General features: G+C 43.6%; 1 long non-coding RNA gene and 1 other non-coding gene across 2 annotated transcripts; both read left to right on the top strand.

The window, feature by feature from the left end:
* The first annotated feature begins 206 nt into the window (after positions 1 to 206).
* LOC134486900 (5.8S ribosomal RNA) lies at positions 207 to 359 on the top strand. The gene has a single exon (XR_010066328.1). It is a non-coding gene; the product is annotated as a 5.8S ribosomal RNA (ribosomal RNA).
* Positions 360 to 472: 113 nt separating this feature from the next.
* Positions 473 to 13,062, top strand: LOC134486533 (uncharacterized). Its single transcript, XR_010065723.1, has 2 exons — positions 473 to 1,498; positions 9,765 to 13,062. It is a non-coding gene; the product is annotated as an uncharacterized LOC134486533 (long non-coding RNA).
* The last annotated feature ends 5,289 nt before the right edge of the window (positions 13,063 to 18,351 follow it).

Genomic DNA, 18,351 nt, shown 5'->3' with positions numbered 1-18,351 from the left:
TCCCATGTCCTATGCGTCCCGCCTTTCCGTTCCCGACCCTGTCTTTTTTTTTCTTTTCATATGTATCCTTTAGTTTCCGGCTGGTGGGCCTGAGGTGGAGCCGCCTCCCGTTTGGCCCCTCTCTTCCCGTGCAACAGGGGCAGGCGGGGGAGGTGGTGCCATTGTTAGCTCGCATACAAGTCTGCTCACACCCCAGATACCTATATGACTCTTAGCGGTGGATCACTTGGTTCATGCGTCGATGAAGAACATGGCTAGCTGCGAGAATTAATGTGAATTGCAGGACACATTGATCATGGACACTTTGAACGCACTTGAGGCCCCGGGTTCCTCCCGGGGCTACACCTGTCTGAGAGGCGCTTGAGGATCAATCGCTGCCACGCCCCCTGCGGTTTCGTCGCCGTGGGGGGGGGGGGGCGCGTCGCGCAGCTGGGTCTCTGCTTGCAGGGCCTCTTCCTTTGGCCCTCCACCTCCCGAAGTTCAGACTTGGGCGGCGTCCATTGGTCGTCCACGCCCGGTGGATCTGCTTGAGCCTCGATCTGTGGGCCTCGATCTCCCCGTCCACCGGCGCCAGGAGCCGACCACCCTTCTCGTGGCTCATTCCTGCTCGCTCTGCCGCTCCAGCTCCCGTCCTCGCCCGCTCTCCCCACCTTGGGGACGCATCGGCGTGGGCCAGTCAGGTGCCTGGGCGCGAGAGGGGCCGAGAGGGGCCCGTCATCGCTCCTCCGGTCTGGTGGGAGGCGGGCACCGCCCACTGGGTCGGTGCGTCCTCCGCCGCCAGGCACCCGCCAGTGCGCTCAGAGAGAGCGACCTGCAAGGGTCGGACGGGGGAGTCATACCGTACCCGCGGGGGCCGGTCTCAGGTACCTCTCCTCCCCCCCCCCCCCCGCCGGGTGCCGACCGCTCGGGCACCAGCCCTTTGCTGACGCGACTTGCTCCTGGGATGTGGGAGCTGGCCGGGATAGAGAGGTCGCAGACCCCAGCCTGGGACCCTGGCGCCCACTTGCTCTCCTCTCCGTCTGTCCGCCCATGACCGCGCGCGCCCTCCTTTCCTCCTTCTCCTCTCAACCGCGACCTCAGATCAGACGTGACGACCCGCTGAATTTAAGCATATTAGTCAGCGGAGGAAAAGAAACTAACCAGGATTCCCTCAGCAACGGCGAGTGAACAGGGAAGAGCCCAGCGCCGAATCCCCGTCGAGTGCCGTGGCGCGGGAAATGTGGCGTATGGAAGACCCACTCCCCGGCGCCGCTCGTGGGGGGCCCAAGTCCTTCTGATTGAGGCCCAGCCAGTGGACGGTGTGAGGCTGGTAGCGGGCCCAGGGGCGCCGGGCCCGGATCTTCCCGGAGTCTGGTTGCTTGGGAATGCAGCCCAAAGCAGGTGGAAACTCCATTTAAGGCTAAATACCGGCACGAGACCTATAGCCAACAAGTACTGTAAGGAAAAGTGGAAAAGAACTTTGAAGAGAGAGTTCAAGAGGGCGTGAAACCGTTAAGAGGTAAACGGGTGGGTCAGCACAGTCCGCCCAAAGGATTCAACCCGGAGGCACGCGTTCGGCTGTGCCAGTTATCCAAGAGGATCTTTCCTTCTCCCCGTTCCTCCTGACCCCTCCACCCGTGCGTCTTTCTCCCTCTCCACGCGTCCCTCCGTCGCCTTGTCCGCTCCTCCCAACAGGGGGGTCGGCGGGCGCTCAGGCGGCGGGCGCGGGGTGCGGTTGGGCGCGTGGTTGGGGCCAGGGGTGGGGTTGGTGGGTGACCGTTCCTTCCCCCCCACCCCCCGTCGGCGACTGGGCTCCCTTCCACCTTGGCTTGGAGGTGTGCCAAAACCGGCTATGGGACTGCTGGGAAGGCCCTGCAGGGAAGGTGACTGGGGGCGGTGCGGCATCACCCGTGGGACCCGGACCACCCCGCCCCAAGTGTTACAGCACATCCTATCCATACAGAAGACACTGACTGACAGACAGACACACACACACACAGACACACACACACACACACACAAATACATATTTAAATATTTAAAATGATGTTTTAAAAAAACAGTCTTCCTGTTTAACAGAGGTTTAAAGGGAAGTTGGCTGACAGAACGTTTTTGTGTTTTTTTTATTCTCTTTTTTACCAAATAGGAGGTAGATCTGTTGGCCCTTTTATTAAAAGCCAAAGTATTAAGTTGCGAGCTGATGTTTCAACTTTTGCCATCCTGTTCCTTTCAGGAAAACCAGGGAGTGTTGTTTCTTTGGCTTTTCCCTTGTGAAACAAAATGAAAGGAGCTCTACCAGTTGGCCTAGTTTCCCTGTTCCTTTTCCCTCTTCCTTGGTATGCTCGATGAAGTAAAGTAAATAAATGAAGATTCTAGTTATTTATTTGTTTGGGAGACCCGAACCCTCTCTCAAGCGATATTTCCATCCCCCTCCCCTCCACACACACAAGGCCTCCACCCTGTATGTGGGGGGAGGGGGAGGGGTGGACCAGAGCTAGCTGAGAGGGGGTGGGGTGGGGTGGGGCTGGAGAATATGCATTTCCCTGAAGGTCTGTCAGGGAAATACTGCTGCTGCCCTAGCATGCTTTGCTTCAGTGCTGAGCTAGGCGGTGCCTCTTTAGGGGTGGCAAGTTTTCTGCCTGAAATCAGTGAGTGATGATTTCAGCATGAAAGTCTGATCCCTCCCTGTCCTTTCAGTGCTCTGGCTAATGGCAAATGACAGAAGAAAACCTTAGTTAGACTCACACCCAGCTGTTTGGAAATGGTAATGGAATTGATAGCACACCCTCAGGGAAAGAGGAAGACTCCCTTTGCTCACTCCCAGCCTCGCCCTACCAGCTCTGGATTTCTAAGTAAGGCTGAATCTGGACCATATTCACAGGATTTGGCATTTCTGATTAATGTTTAATGTTTAGTTAACTAAGCTTGTGAAGGGCTGGAGAGATGGCTCCAAGGTTAAGAGCACTCACTGCTCTGCTCTTTCAGAGGTCCTGAGTTCCAGGCCACAGAAACCATATAGTGGCTCACAACCCTCTGCGAAGGGATATCCCATGTACTCTACTGCCGTGTTTATATGAAAAGGGCTTTAGTATACTCATATAAATGAAAATAAATAAATAAACCTTTAAAAGAATGAAACAAAATGAAACTTACAAAGAAACTGCGCATCTTAAAATGCCAGGCACATCTATCCACTCCTTTTATTTTATTTCCTGTGGTGGTTCCCCTTTTCTTAACCTCGATAGCCCAACTGGGACAGAAGAGCAAACTGTCATCTACCTATCTGGGAGTGGAGTGATTGGATACAGGGAGATGGAACATTTGCAGTTAGTAAAGTTCTGCTGTAGTTTTTTTTTCCTTTCCTTTTTGGAGAGATATCGGGAGGTTTTTTTTGTTGTTGTTGTTTTTTAAAGTACAAATTTTGTTTTCTGTGCAACATTCTGATCATAGTTTATCATCACAAAGCTCTTTCCAGATCCTTCCTCCCCATCCACCACCCCGTTGTACCCCAGGCCTGTCCTTATATGTGGTTGATGCATACCCAGGTGAATCTCCATTGGAGAAAGCACGATATTCCCATCTCCTATGACTGTCAATGGCAGATGACTTAAATGCCAGTGACTTCAGACTTGACTCCATTTTCCCCTCGGAGAACTGGGTTTGGATCTGTTGAATGAAGGCAGGCCCTGGGTTTTGAAACAAACAAACAAACAAAAACACCAAAAAATATTTAAAGCAGGCAACAACTGCCTGCACGCCAAGAGACTGTTGACTCCTCTTTGGAGCTAGTACGATGTGAAACTTGCTTAATAAAGTAGAATCCATACAGCACAAAGGGAACACTTTAACAAATTATGAGGAAGAGAGAGAGAGAGAGAGAGAGAGAGAGAGAGAGAGATCTGTTTATCTCCCTCCTCTAGTTTTTCATACTAGAGATTTCATCTTCCTCTGTCTCTGGTGCTGGTGGCTTTACTCCTGGTTTGGGGGGCTTGGGATAGGGATAGGAAGAAAGAAGTCTTGAGTGCTGATTTTAAAGCTCTCTCTCTAAAGCTCTCTCTCTAAAACTCTCTCTCTCTCTCTCTCTCTCTCTCTCTCACTCTCCCTCCCTCTCCCTCTCCCTCTCCTCCCTCTCCCTCTCTCTCTCTCTCTCTCTCTACACACAGACACACACACACACACACACACACACACACACACACACTTCCTAGGATGAAAGAAAAAATGAAAAGGAAGGCACCCATGGTGATGCTTGACTTTGATCACACTTTGGTCTCAGCACTGGAGAGGAATATAGGAAGGCTTATCTAGATGCAATGTCTAGTTACGTGCAATAATCTTGGACCTGAACCGAACACCCAGCAGCATTTCCCGCACCCACCCATGTATAAGCTTTTATAAGCTGGACCACCAACACTAGAGCGACAGTGCAGACAGAGACTATTTGGAACTGGACTTCCATTTTGAGTTTTTGTTTCTGTTCTTGTTTTTTTTTTCCTGTCCTGTCCTGTTCTGTCTTGTCCGTCCTGTCTCTCTGTCTGTCTCTCTGTCTCTCTGTCTTTCTGTCTGTAAATCCACACATGTAGTTCTTTCCATGTCTTATATTTCAAAACAAATAATGCTTGTTGTGCTTCTCATTTCATTCAAGGGTACTACTCTCTAGATCAGAGGAGCCCCCTTACAATTCTCCACAGGTAGTGATGACTGGAGTGTTCAGTGCGACTAAGTAGGAATTATATGGTTGCTTCCATTATGCTTGATCTTATCCAAGGTAGGGTGTCGGGGCATGGTTGCCAAGATGGCGAACAACAGACAGTGATTGAAGAGATGGAACAATAACCTACAATTCTCCCTCTCTGTCAACTGTTTCTCTGTCACTCTCTGTCTATCTTCCCTCCTTCCCTCCCCCATCTCTCAGACCTGAATGAACACTGGAACTAAAGTAAATGTACAGTGAAAAGAAACCAGGTGTGGTGATGCATGTCTTTTATTGCATCACTTGAGGGGTGGAGGTGGGTAGAACCCTGTGAGCAGGATGCAGACCTGATCCAGGTACTGATTTCCAGAGCTTATGTGCAAAGACCCCTGACTCAACTAAAGAAATGAAGAGGAAATTAAAGAAACAGGTATAATTAACTTGGAATAAACCAAACAAACTAAGGAAAAGGAAAGGCAGTATTGGGGTGGCCTGGCTTAGAGAGGAGGGGCAAACATTTATTTGCCAGTGCCTCCTCAGTTGAACACACACACACACACACAGAGAGAGAGAGAGAGAGAGAGAGAGAGAGAGAGAGAGAGAGAGAGAGAGAGAGAGAGAAAGAGAGAGAGAAAGAGAGCAAGATCTGTTAATCTGTTTGTCTCCCTCCCCTAGTTTTTCAGACAGGGTTTCTCTATGAATTCCTCTGTAGACTGGTTGCTCAGAGGGCAAAGCTGCTGGCTGTTAAAGGTCTAGGTAAAACATGAAGGCCTGAGGAAACTGTTAAGGCCTGGATGCTCTTTGAAGGAGGCCTACATCATGTATACATACATACACACATATTCATATATATGAATATGTATATGAATGTGTATACACTCAAGTATCCTTTATTTAATTAGCTTATTTTGAATATATTTTCCATGCTAATCAAAAAGAGGAAATTTTCTTTGGCATTGGATTCTTCTTGAACAAAAATATGGATATAAATAATCACATATTCAGATGATATGTCTAATATTGAGAAGATATTCCCAGATATGGTGTTAATCCATCATAGTCCATGTGTGAAAACGAAACAGACTTAGTAAGAATTTTGACAAATGGATTTTAAAAACTTATATAGTGTTATTAAGAGCAGTGGTAACATTTTTAACTTGATATTTTATATATTTACATTGCAAATGATATTCCCTTGCCCAGTTACCCACTCTCCCACAACCCACCCCCTGCTTCCATGAAGATGTTTTTCCTCCCATCCACCCATTCACACCTCAATAGCATACCATTCCCCTGCACTGGAGAAAGGAGCATTCACAGGACCAAGGGCTTCTCCTATTGATGCCAGACAATGCCATCCTCTGCTCCATATGCAACTGAAGCAATAGGCTTTTACATGAGTACTATCTGGTTAGTAGTTTAATCCCTAGGAGCACTGGTTAGTCTAGCTGGTTGATATTCTTGTTCTTATGGGTTTGCAAACCATTTCAGCTCTTCCTTTACTCCTTCATTGGAGTCCCCATGGAGTCCGATGGTTAGCTTCAAGCATGCTTGTCTATATCAGTGAGTTTCTAGCAGAGTCTCTCAGGAGACATCCACATCAAGCTCCCATCAGTAAGGACTTCTTGGCATCAGCAATACTGACTAGGTTTGGTGGCTGCATATGTGATAGATCCCCAGATGGGGCAGCATCTAGATGGCCTTTCCTTAAGTCTCTGCTCCACTCTGTGTCCCTATGTTCCCCTCCCTCTTGAGTATTTTGTTCCCCCTTCTAGGTAGGACTGAAGTGTACACATTTTGTTCTTCCTCCTTCTTGAGCATCATATGGTCTATGAATTGTATCTTGGGTATTCCAAGCTTTGGACTAGTATCTACTAACTGGGTTAATTCACTCAGCATGATATTTCCTAGTTCCATCCATTTGCCTATGAATTTCATGAAGTCATTGTTTTTAAAAGCTGAGTAGTACTTCATTGTGCAAATATGCCACATTTTCTGTATCCATTCCTCTGTTGAAGGGCATCTGGGTTCCAGCTTCTGGCTGGAGGACCTCTTCATGTCTGATGTCTCTCTCTCAGACATGCTCAAAAGTTTTTGTCCTGAGTGATTCTAGATTTCCATAAATCTGGGTATAGTATTTTGTGTAAAATTATGAAAGCATTTTAATTTAAATAAAGCAAAAGTTAAAACTATGGATAAATTCTCTTCTAGCTTAATCTTTCCTTGGTTATTATCAGTATCTAAGATACATGCTGGGTGACAACAGCAAATTAAGAATTACCCTGCAGTCCCTTAACCATTTTCTATGTATCTGTGGTGTTGTGTGTTGTAAGAATGTTGGTGGATGTGAGTGTGTGGTGCATGCCTGTAACTGTGTGGCTTTACCCATCTGTGCATGTGTTTTTGGAGTTCTGAGAAGGATTTCAAGTGTCTTCTTTATTGCTGCTCACTGTTCTTGACATAAGTTCTCTTGTTGAACTAGAAATTCAGTGTGGGATTGGAGAACTGGTCAGCGAGCCCTCAGGATTCAGAGGTAATAGTTATGTGTAGCTATCCCCTATGCCTGGCATTATGTATACATGCTGAATATTCACACCCAGGTCCATATGTTTCTACCCACTGAGCAATTTCCCAGTCCTAGTGTGGTGAATGTTTGCTTAAGATTTGAAAACAGATCTTAATTATTTTCTGTTTTTGCTTTTGTTTGTAATTTTCCATAGATCACTCTGCAGGTGGATATTATAAAACACACCTGAATAGACCAGAAAATAAAAATAGGAGTAGATGCATTACAAGCAATTCTATAAAACCGTATTTTGCATACTCACCTTGTGAAGCACAGTTGATATTTCTGGGTTTGCCTGTTATATAGACAGCATAGTTTGATATAAGGACAGTTTAGACTCTTTAAATAGAAAAGGAATAAGAGAGATACATCTCTTGAAATAGTATAGAGAATTTGATACTTTATCACATGATAATTAAAACTGAGCCACATAGCCTTCAGCAGAGGAAATGAGGGAGAAGTGTGTATGTACCTTTTGCAGCACAGTCTCTGGAATAAAACAAACAGGGACATTTAAATAAATATATAGCAGTGTTTAAGACTTCATTTCTCTTCCAATATTTGCAATTACATAGTCAAACATTATATCTTGGAGTCATAGATTACTGTGCTATCTAGAATTGCACGATGAGGATAGCATAGTGGCAGTATAGCAAAATAACTGATAGGAAAAGCAGAGCAGTCACTGCATTAGGATTCATATGAATTGCATTTCCTCCCTGCTGGGAACTAAGCAACAATGGGTAAAACTGTACAAGTACCTCTGTAGTAATTTGGTGTCTTGGGGTTACGTCCAGAGGATATACAGCTGGAGCACATGGTGTTCAATTTATTTTAGTTTGTCTGATTTAAAATGTGATTGCTGTTAGTAAACATTTTTGTGAAGATTGCTTGAAATTTATTTGCACTTTATTAGAAATTGTAGAATCATATTTATAATTTTCAGTCCTGGGGGTACTGGTAGTTGTACATGGGGAACAACTAAGTCAGCAAATGTTTAAGTCAGACAATGCTAACGAAAAGAACATGGGATACCACAGTTACAGCTGCCTAAGAACTGATAACCGCAACCTATGGGAAGAGTTTCTTCCCTCAACCTTGACTCCTTTAAGACATTGGCTTCAGCATCAGACAGGCCTTGGCAAGTTTGATCCTGAGTAAGGGCATAGAACTAGTGTTCCAGTTATTCCTTTGTCCAGGTCTTTCAGACAGCCTTGGGCAGTCCTGACTCCCCACATTAACAGGTACTTCATAGTATTCATAAGACTTTCCAGCTGGATGTGACTTTTGAATTTTCTTTCATAAGCAGGGAAGTGTTAGATCACAGTCCTGTCTAACTGGCTGCTTTCCTCAAACTTGCCATTCCCTTTGTAACCTCTCAATATAATTGATAAGCAACATATTCTGTGGCCTTGTAGTCTCTCTGTCCCTTTCATCTGATTCCCAGGCCCCAAAAACCTTTCATGGTAACTCTGCCTCCACCTTTTTTCTTTCTGTGATTCATCTATTAGTCTGGATCACAAGGTATATATCCTACCCAAAAAAAATCATACGATTGAGAAACACCAAAATCCTATAATTTCTTGGAAATTAAAAATCCTCACTCTCCTCTTTTTGTCTTTAGTATCCCATCATGGTTATATGTGGCCATGATGCAATAAATCACTTCATACCCAAGGACTTAAGCATGTTTTCCCTTCAGGACACTCGACACACAATATATGTGCTGCAGTAAAAATAAAAACAACAAAACAAAACAAAAAACCCTACAGAACTTGTTCCCAGTTATACCCTAGCTGTCTCACTCCCTTAATATTTCTGGTGCCATTGGAAATAGTAATAATTTATCTCAGTGGCTCCATGCTGCCCCATCTACTTTCTGACACACTATTCTTACCAACACGGAACTCTGTCCGGCTGCTCCTCCCTCATCCATAGCCCTCTTGGTTGGGTTTCCACCACGCAGGCATACACATCCCAATTCTTTGGCTGGCCCATGCATCTGGCCCCCATACACTCTCTTAAACTCAATTAAGTTGCATTATGAAAGAACATATCAAACAATATTTTCTGATGCAATTGATAAGATATAATTTGCCAAACTCGATGGCACAAAATCCTGTACACACCCATCTCTTGAGAATAGTCATAACAACCTGTAATATGTACAGAGAGACATCTAAACATCTACTGCCATGTTCTTTGTGCTCTCACATTCTCACTCTGGCTTCCTATGCCTCTCTAAAACTTTTCTCCCACCCATCCTTCCTTCTTATTCAATGACAGGCCTGGTTCTATCCTGTACTTCCCTTCACCTTAATAATGACATCAATCTACTCTTTTACCCTTTTAATTAAAAAAAAAAAACAAAAACTTTTTTCTCAAGTATAAGTTGAGCGCAACTATTATCATTCTGTAATTTAAAAGTATAAGATGTACCTAACACCCAGCCCAACTTTTATCAGTTAAACAGAACATTTAGATATATTTTAGCTTTTAAAAGGCTTAAAATGTCTCTGCCCCCAGACCCTGTGAGAGAGAGACCCAACCGCCTGGTCAGGTGGGCACTCCTGAGGCTGCAGAGCGGAAGAGACCACCAACACTGCTCACCCCTGCCCATATCCCTGGCCCAAGAGGAAACTGTATAAGGCCTCTGGGATCCCGTGGAGGAGGGCCCAGGAGCGGCAGGACCCCTGCCTGAGACACCACCAGAACCTGAAGGAAACAGACCGGATAAACAGTTCTCTGCACCCAAATCCCGTGGGAGGGAGAGCTGAACCTTCAGAGAGGCAGACAAGCCTGGGAAACCAGAAGAGACTGCTCTCTGCACACACATCTCAGACGCCAGAGGAAAAAGCCAAAGACCATCTGGAACCCTGGTGCACTGAAGCTCCCGGAAGGGGCGGCACAGGTCATCCTGGTTGCTGCTGCTGCAGAGAGCCTGTGGGCAGCACCCCACAAGCGAACTTGAGCCTCGGGACCACAGGTAAGACCAAATTTTCTGCTGCAAGAAAGCTGCCTGGTGAACTCAAGACACAGCCCCACAGGAGCAGCTGAAGACCTGTAGAGAGGAAAAACTACACGCCCGAAAGCAGAACACTCTGTCCCCATAACTGACTGAAAGAGAGGAAAACAGGTCTACAGCACTCCTGACACACAGGCTTATAGGACAGTCTAGCCACTGTCAGAAATAGCAGAACAAAGTAACACTAGAGATAATCTGATGGCGAGAGGCAAGCGCAGGAACCCAAGCAACAGAAACCAAGACTACATGGCACCATCAGAGCCCAATTCTCCCATCAAAACAAACATGGAATATCCAAACACACCAGAAAAGCAAGATCTAGTTTCAAAATCATTTTTGATCATGATGCTGGAGGACTTCAAGAAAGATGTGAATAACTCCCTTAGAGAACAAGTAGAAGCCTACAGAGAGGAATCGCAAAAATGCCTGAAAGAATCGCAAAAATCCCTGAAAGAATTCCAGGAAAACATGTGGGGTTGAAAAGGCTTGGCCAGGTCTGCCATTACAAAACTAATGCTGGGATAAAAACAACATAATACACAAAATAAAAGCCATAGGGAGCTAAACTTGTGGGGCATTAAACTTAAAATTGGTAAAACAAAGTCCTTTGAGAGATGTTTTGAGATTAAAAACAAAAAATGTTTTCTATATTTGGGATGAGGGAAAGTACAATGACACAGGGTATATAGATTTCATATGATCTTGCTTTGTGTATAAGCATGCAAATGACTATATTTCAATCATTATAGTTCTCTATGTCCTCTTTGGGAGAAATCAGAATAAGGAAGATGTGGGAGATTGAGAAATTACATACTAGATTAAAGATCATAAAACAGAGGTTGAAAGCATCTTTAAATCAAAACAGGAAACCCTCAGAAGAATACAATCTGTAATTTACTATAGTAAAATCAAAAAATGTAGTTCCAGTTAGAATGGTTCCACAGGAGCTTGAGAAATTAGGATGGCAGCTCATAGGCATATAATATATTGAAATAAGAATACAGATTCTGCTTATTAATCCTAAATAAAAGCAATGCCATACAATAGGTTGTGTTGTAATTTTATTTGGAAAATTTGATACAGTGTAACATTGGTAAATGTTACAATGGCTTTCTGCCTTGAGTTCTGAGGAGGATAATGCTGAGATTACACATTTATTAGAAATGAAGGCTATCTTAGATATACCTTTAAAGATTAAAACTGATGATGCTTAGCAATAGAGGTTCATTAAAATACAATTTCATGGGCATTATGGCATGAAGCCTATTCCAGATGAAGTTTACAATCCTACAGGTTAAGCCTTTATAAAAAGGCCTAACAATGTTTTGTTGTTGAAATAGGCTATAAATAGAAGTCCTTCAAACACTCAGAAAATATGGCACTTAAACATAATTTTATTAATTTAAGAACTTTGTTGATATTGAAACTGAAAGATACCTGTTTGATATTAGTGTAGCCATTTCTTTTTTTTTTTTTCTCTCCATCTTTATTTACTTGGGTATTTCTTATTTACATTTCAATTGTCATTCCCTTTCCTGGTTTCTGGGCCAACATCCCCCAACTCCTCCTACTTCCCTTCTATATGGGTGTTCCCCTCCCCATCTCCCAGCCATTACCACCCCCACAACAATCACTTTAACTGTGGGTTCAGTCTTCGCAGGACCAAGGGCTTCCCCTGCCACTGGTGCTCTTACAAGTCTATTCATTGCTACCTATGCAGTTGGAGGCCAGGTTCAGTCCACGTATAGTCTTTGGGTAGTGGCTTAGTCCCTGGAAGCTCTGGTTGGTTGGCATTGTTGTTCATATGGGGTCATGAGTCCCTTCAAGGTCTTCCAGTCCTTTTTCTGATTCCTTCAATGGGGGTCCCGTTCTCAGTTCAGTGGTTTGCTGCTGACATTTGCCTATGTATTTGCCATACTATGGCTGTGTCTCTCAGGAGAGATCTACATCCGGTTCCTGTCGGCCTGCACTTCTTTGCCTCATCCATCTTATCTAGTTTGGTGGCTGTATATGTATGGGCAACATGTGGGGCAGGCTCAGATGGGTGTTCCTTCAGTCTCTATTCTAAACTTTGCCTGCCAAGGGTATTCTTGTTCCCCTTTTAAGGAGTGAAGTATTCACATTTCGGCCATCCTTCTTGAGTTTCATGTCTTCTGTGCATCTAGGGTAATTCGAGCATTTGGGCTAATATCCACTTATCAATGAGTACATACCACGTGTGTTTTTCTGTGAGTGGGTTACCTCACTCAGGATGATATTTTCCAGATCCATCCATTTGCCTATGAATTTCATAAAGTCATTGTTTTTGATAGCTGAGTAGTATTCCTTTGTGTAGATATCCCACATTTTCTATATCCATTCCTCTGTTGAAGGGCATCTGGGTTCTTTCCAGCTTCTGGCTATAATAAATAAGGCTGCTATGAACATAGTGGAGCAAATGTCTTTGTTATATGTCGGAGCATCTTTTGGGTACATGCCCAAGAGAGGTATAGCTGGGTCCTCAGGTAGTTTCCAATTTGCTGAGGAACCTCCAGACTGATCTCCAAAATGGTTGTACCAGTCTGCAATCCCACCAAAAATGGAGGAGTGTTCCTCTTCCTCCACATCCTTGCCAGCATCTGCTGTCACTTGAGTTTTTGATCTTCGCCATTCTCACTGGTGTGAGGTGGAATCTCAGGGTTGTTTTGATATGCATTTCCCTTATGACTAAAGATGTTGAACATTTCTTTAGGTGTTTCTCAGCCATTCGGCATTCCTCAGCTGTGAATTCTTTGTTTAGCTCTGAACCCCATTTTTTAATAGGGTTATTTGTCTCTCTGCAGCCTAACTTCTTGAGTTCTTTGTATGTTTTGGATATAAGTCGTCTACCGGTTGTAGGATTGGTATACATATTTTCCCCATCTGTTGGTTGATTTTTTGTCCTTACAACACTGTCCTTTGCTTACAGAAGCCTTGCAGTCTTATGAGATCCCATTTGTTGATTCTTGATCTTAGAGCATAAGCCATTGGTGTTTTATTCAGGAAATTTTCTCCAGTGCCCATGTGTTCAAGATTCTTCCCCACTTTTTTTCTATTAGTTTGAGTGTATCTGGTTTGATGTGGAGGTCCTTGATCCACTTGGAGTTAAGCTTTGTACAGGGTGATAAGAATGGATCAAGTGCAGCCATTTCTTAAGAATGAGAATCTTTAAAGCTGTACCTTGCTTAGACCCTAGATGTTAGACAATAGACCAGAAAGTACAGAAAGCACATTCCCACCCACTGTCTTGGAAGGTACCCAAACATAAAACAGATGGTTTAGATCGTATTTACTGCAGGGCAATTACAAGGCAAGAAACATTTCCGGGAAGCTGACTGACCACTATAGATTGTGCTGCAGGATGAAAAACATATATCAAGTTAGATGTCCTTGGTACTGACATAGCTGCTGACATAGCTACAGCCTTGTCCTGGGAACACCAGGAGAGAAACATCTGCCAAGTCAGATATCCTTGGTCCTTGTCCTGGGAACCCCAGGATGGAAAAACATATATCAAGTCAGACATCCTTGGTACTGAAATGGCTGTATTGATATGGTTGCATACTTTTCTCCGAAACTCCAGAACAAGAACATCTGCCTCGTCAGATATCCTTGGCACCAAAATAGCTGAGCTAATGAAACTGTGTAACCTTAAATGATTGTATAAGCTGTATATTTCTGCTGGTCTGGGCTCTTCACATTCCTCCTGAGTGAGGACTGTGTCAAGCCCCAGTGCATTGGTATCCCAAAGTAAACTTCTTGTTTTTCCATCAAGACTGAGTCCCGCATGTTTGTGGGGTGGTGGGTGTCCTCAGAATTGGAGCAAGAGTCTCCTCAGTCTGAGGGTCTTTCAAAACATATCAGATCTCAGCTGTACCTCATTGAACTTAGAAGAAGAAGATGATGAGCTCCAAAGAAACTCCATTTAGAGCTGTCTTCATTTGTGGCAAGCTAGCCTCTGGGCAAAGAAAGTGCCCTAACTTAATCGGCAGACAGAATGCCATCCAGAAAAGAAAAGAAAACAAAATGAAAACAAATGCATGGAACTTGATTGCCAAGCTTTGCCAATACAGGGTAAGCAAATCCTTGGTAATTCCTGCTTCACATAAGGTTTGTCAGATACTTTGAACAAGAGGGCTGAAGACAGTGCTTCAATGTCTTGGAATACTTTGAAGTGGTCTCGACAGCCAACTGTCTGCCATTTTTAAAACTTTGAAAGTGTTTGTCTGCACTTCCTACTTAATCAGGAAATATTTCTTCTTAGTTGTCTTTTGGGGTTGAATACAAGATAATCATAGTCTCAGTAAAAGCTTAAGTTGTTATATATAAGAGGATTTATTAGACCTAAAAAGATGGTGTTAGGTTGTTAATGCAAGTTAGGATAAAATGTGATTTAGATCCAGAACTCTGAACTCACCAGGACAGGATAGATAATAGGATATTTTTCTTAATTACCACATACTATGGACTTGACATTGTAAATATATATCACACCTTATAACTATTATAATTTTTATAATTTTATTCAATTTTATTTGAAATAGAGACATTTATTGTACTTCGAAGGGGGATTATTGAGAGAATATCTAATATCGATATGACTTGTTAATAATAAATCTGATGGATTATTATTTAGGTGGTAAATAAGAAGTGGAAAATCTGGGAGAAATCATAATTCTGAGATGGAATGCGGCAGGAGATTCACCTTGGAAGACATGAGGAGAGAGACACATAGTACCTGAACATGGTTAAGTGGGCATGTTATAGAATATAGCTTAAAATAAGTCAGTTATTCTAAATTGTGATCTAGTTAGAGAAGAGCCTCACTATTAGTCAAGGTATTTGTAAATATATCTTGAATCTGAGTCTTAGTTCTCGGAGCATGGCGCTGTGTGGAAGAACTGGATCAAACTGCTACATTATATTGTTCATGAGTTTTAAGCCAAGCTAAGTTTACAGTGGATATTGTCTAAGCACATACTCAAATAATAAATTATAGATGCCATATGTTGTTAAAAGTTATGATTTTTAGTATCATATGATTAGTATCGGATGATTTAGTAGAATCATCCCTTATATTTGAGTTGAGGTCTTGCAGTTGATTTGGTAGACTAACCTGAAATTGACTAAATGAATGTATTTGAATTTAATTGATAAATTATTGATATTTATGTCCATGGAAATGGTTGCATGGATAACTTTGTATGGTAAACTGTAGAAAAACACAGAATACATGTCATTACAGCGGATTTAAACTTTTTTTCCCAGATTTCAAGTTGTATTAAAAAGCCTACAGTAATAAAAAAAAGCATTTTATTGACATAATAGACACATTGATCAATGTAAAGAATTGAAGACTCAGCTCCAGATGTAATTCCATACATGTAAAAACATCTTGTTTTTCACAAAGCAAACAAAATTACACACTGGGGAAAAGGTCAGCATCTTGACAGACAGATGGTGTAAATAGCAGCATACAGAGAAATGAAAATAGTTCCATATCTCTCACCCTGAACACAAGTCAACTCCAAAGGGATCAAGGACCGCACTCAAGTAACTGAAAGACCAAAAGCCCTGAACCTGACCTCTTTTTTTCTTTTTTCCTTTTCTTTTCTTTCTTTCTTTTTTTTTTTACTCTGTATTTGTGAATACAAAATTCAGTTTAACAGACTGGATGTTTTCCTATCCTGAGTCTCACTGGTCACAGAGCTTCCCACAATGCTTTCTCCCACCACCTCCCACCAGCAGCTGGACAGATGTTGGCTGGCCTGCTTCTTGGACACCAGGATACATCCTCAATTTTTCCCTCTGCTCATCAAAATGTGAAAGCTCACGGTCTGTAGCTTTCCTGCCATAGATGTCCAAGTGGAAAGACATTTCTCCCATCCTGTCAGGATGCTGGAGGAGTTGTGAGTGCCTATGCGGGTTATTTCTCCTGTCCTATCAGGATGCTGGAGGAGTTGTGAGTGCCTATGCGGGTTATTTCTCCTGTCCTATCAGGATGCTGGAGGAGTTGTGAGTGCCTATGTGGCTCATTTGTTTGTTTTCTGGGATTTTCCCTTGCGTGTTTGCTTTCTCTTTTTTTTTTTTTTTTTTTAAATGTTCATCCGCACATTTATTATCCCTTGATCTAATACGGAACTGGTAGCCAGAGTCTGGCGCTCGGCAGGCCCGGCTCTCAGTTTTATGCATAGTTTCAGAAGCATCCGCAAGGCATAAAATGCTTTTTCTCACTTTTCTGCTCGAATGATCTCAGAGCTGCTCTCTAGAGACCAATTTCTCTAATGGCAAGGTCTAATCCAATTGTGCGCTCCCTCAGTTGAGAAAGAACCGGGAGGTTACAGTACCATGGGTGGCCTTTCCGGGCTGGAGGGATACAGGGTCTTTTCTGGGCAGTGGGGTACCAACCATTCGCTGCTTCTCCCCAACTTACGCACCTAATTTAGGTGGAATTCCTATTGTGCAAGAATTATATCCATCTTGTCTGATTTTAAGATGACGACAGCAGTTCCTTCCCCTGCCCTTTGCATTGTTCTTTTTAATCCTATTACTTTGTCTGGCACACGTCAGTTCACCAAATTTCTCTACTTAACCACCTAGGGGCAGTTACTATGCACCACACTGCATTGTGGTCCTGACTTTTAAAGTCGTCCTAAACCTCCAATGCATGCAATTCTCTTTTTGCCTTCTAGAGAAACCTGATGCCAAGCTGCACTGCTCAGTTTATATGTGCATATTTCGTAGTGTTCTCAAGATATGCCAACAAGTTACGAATGATTTCTGGTACCATTGCATGAATGCCACAACTGTGTTATTATATAGGGTCCCTCATGTGAGCTGTGTGTGGTGATGACAGGCGTGGCCTTTGATAACCTTCTATTTCCTGCAGTGACAATTTCATGTGTGCACCAGGCAGAGGGGCAAGCACACAAAGGACTCATGAGGGAGGTAGAGTAGGAAGATGAGGAGTTTAGTCCCTGTCTCAACAAATAGAGCCAAACAAAACCGTAGTGCTCCAGGGACATTGTCCGGTTGCCAGTGAGAACAGCAGAAACACAGAATCTGGAGAGGGATGGCTGTGACCTTTGTCTTTGTAGATGGAAAGGAGGCTCCAAGAGGTGAAGTCACTGAATGAACTGGAAGCAAGGCTTAGTCTCGAACTTGGCTCTTCCACCACAGTGTTTACCGATCTTCTCTGTGCCAGGCCCTGTGCCAGCTTCTGGGATTGTAGACATGGGTGGGTGCAGTAGATCCTGACCTGCAGGGGTGAAGTCGTTTGGGCTCCTTCCTTTCTGCCTTTCATCTCATGGAAGGCAGATGTTTATATCTGAGCTTGAGGCCAATTTGGCCTACAGAGAATTCCAGGCCAGCCGTGGCTATAGAGTGATTGATACCTTGTCACCTAAACAGAGATGGGAGAGGGAGAGGGAGAGGGGGAGGAGGGAAGGAGGGACGGAGGGAGGGAGAGAGAGAGAGAGAGAGAGACAGACAGACAGACAGACAGACAGACAGAGACAGAGACACAGAGAGAGACAGAGACAGAGACAGAGAGAACATTTATTTATTTTTAATTATCATGAGAATTTCTGTGCATGCATGTCCTTAGATTTCCTTTAGTCACCCTCTTACTATCCCCTCATTCCCCGAAGGCTAGCTTGCTTGCTTGCTCTCTCTCTCTCTCTCTCTCTCTCTCTTTCTTTCTTTCTTTCTTTCTTCCTCCCAAATAGTTCATTTTAACGTCCATGTCATGTGTCTTAAATTTACATTCCCCCTATGAGAGAAAACAAGTTGCATTTGCCTCTCTGGCTGGGCTGCCTCATTTAACACAGTCCTCACATGTTCACCATTTCCTGAATGAAATACTTTTGTTCTTCTTTATGGCTAAATAAAGTTTTATTATGTATGTACTCGTCACCTTTTCACGGTTGTGATCAAAAGAACTGCTAATGACAGCTTAGGAGTAGAATTATTTACGTTGGTGCATAGTCTCAGCAGGTTCAGCCCTCTGTGGCAGGAGTGTGTGTGTGTGTGTGTGTGTGTGTGTGTGCGCATGCATGCATGTGTGTATAC

This window comes from Rattus norvegicus, chromosome 4 (genome assembly GCF_036323735.1).
Source record: "Rattus norvegicus strain BN/NHsdMcwi chromosome 4, GRCr8, whole genome shotgun sequence".
NCBI lineage: Eukaryota > Metazoa > Chordata > Mammalia > Rodentia > Muridae > Rattus > Rattus norvegicus.
The sequence above is the reverse complement of the archived record's forward strand: the minus strand, read 5'-3'. Positions and strand labels throughout refer to the sequence as shown.